The sequence below is a fragment of the Morone saxatilis genome, unplaced genomic scaffold (assembly GCF_004916995.1).
Source record: "Morone saxatilis isolate NCDOM2014 unplaced genomic scaffold, NCSU_SB_2.0 Contig8, whole genome shotgun sequence".
NCBI classification, from domain to species: domain Eukaryota; kingdom Metazoa; phylum Chordata; class Actinopteri; family Moronidae; genus Morone; species Morone saxatilis.
In genome coordinates, this window is record NW_023340257.1 from 27,789,725 (window position 1) to 27,791,455 (window position 1,731).

Consider the following 1,731-nt stretch of genomic DNA (forward strand, 5'->3'; position numbering starts at 1 on the left):
AATGATGCATTTGAGACAATCTGGACTGGGAATATTGAACTCTTTTCTTCCTCTGCTGATCAATGTTTAGTGTTATCAATAAATGAATCAGACTGAATATTGGAAACAAGCTCGACTCTGATTGACAACAACAACAATACACACAAGTTTCTGCATTTTATTCAGTTTAACTCTGTAAATAAACAAGTCAGTGGTGTGTTTACTACTTTTATAATGTTATGTAAAAATCATAGGTGTGTAAATGTTACGTATATTATTTTATTTATTAATGTCATTAAAAAGCTGCAGAACATGAAGGTGAATTCTGTCATTTTTATATTTAATGAAGCTCATTTATCATAATTATTGTGTGATTCTGCAGGATCTGCCCGTCCAGTGGAGGCCTCACTGGGACCAGTTCACCTGGAGCTGAATCTGGACCCACAGGGATCTGGACCTGTGTGGGGTCCAGATCCTGTGGCGTCCAATCTGTGTGGGTCCAGATCCCTGTGGCGTCCAGATCCCTGTGGTCCCAGATATCTTCTATTGTGAACTGGTCCCAGTGAGGCCTCCACTGGCGGGCAGATTCCTGCAGAATCACACAATAATTATGATAAATGAGCTTCATTAAATATTAAAACATGACAGAATTCACCTCATGTTCTGCAGCTTTTTAATGACATTAATATAATAAATAAATAATATACGTAACATTTACACACCTATGATTTTTACATAACATTATAAAAGTAGTAAACACACCACTGACTTGTTTATTTACAGAGTTAAACTGAATAAAATGCAGAAACTTGTGTGTATTGTTGTTGTGTCAATCAGAGTCGAGCTTGTTTCCAATATTCAGTGCTGATTCATTTATTGATAACACTAAACATTGATCAGCAGAGGAAAAAAGAGTTCAATATTCCCAGGTCCAGATTTGTCTCAAATGCATCATTCCTCTCTCTCCTTGTGTCCTCCTTCTTTCCTCTGTCGTATTTGTCAGCTCACTGGTGTCTCACACCCTTTCTCCACCTCCTTCTCCTCCGCCGTCTCTCTCCGTTTCCTTCCTTCGTCTCAAGAACGGTCCGCCGTGCCAACAGGAAACCATCCATCATCCTGCAAATAGAAACACCAACGTCTCTGGTCAGTGAGGCACCTCCTCCTCCTCCTCCGCCTCCTCCTTCCTCACTGCTCCTCTTCCTCATCCTCCTCCTCTTCCTCCCCTCTAACCTATCCTCCTCCTCTTCCTTCTCCTCCTCCTCTGGTGGTTTGTACAGTGGATAATAAAGTTTGTATATACTCTGAGCAGCTGATAACAGTAACTGTAGCAATAACAATAATATCAGTTGATTTTACAAACCTGGTAGACGATAAAGCACCAAGAAACCCAGGGAAGAAGTGAAGTTATAACATGCATTAATGGGACATGAATGAGTGCAGAAAAGAGAGAGAGAGGAAGAGAGAGCTCAGTGCACCCATGGGATATTCCCCGATTAGTCTAGGCCTAAAGCAGCATAACTAAGAGATGGTTCCAGGGACTCACCTGGATCCAGCCCTAACTATAAGCTTATCAAAGAGGAAACAGAATTAATTGGAGCATTTTAATGGACTTATTGGGGCCAGCCTGATAATAAGTGATTTGCGTAATCAGCTTAGATTAACAAATGGTTTCATTCATGTCCCATTAATGCATGTTACCTTAACTTCCTTCTTCTGACAAATGGTCTTGTCTCTGTACTTGTATTATATAGA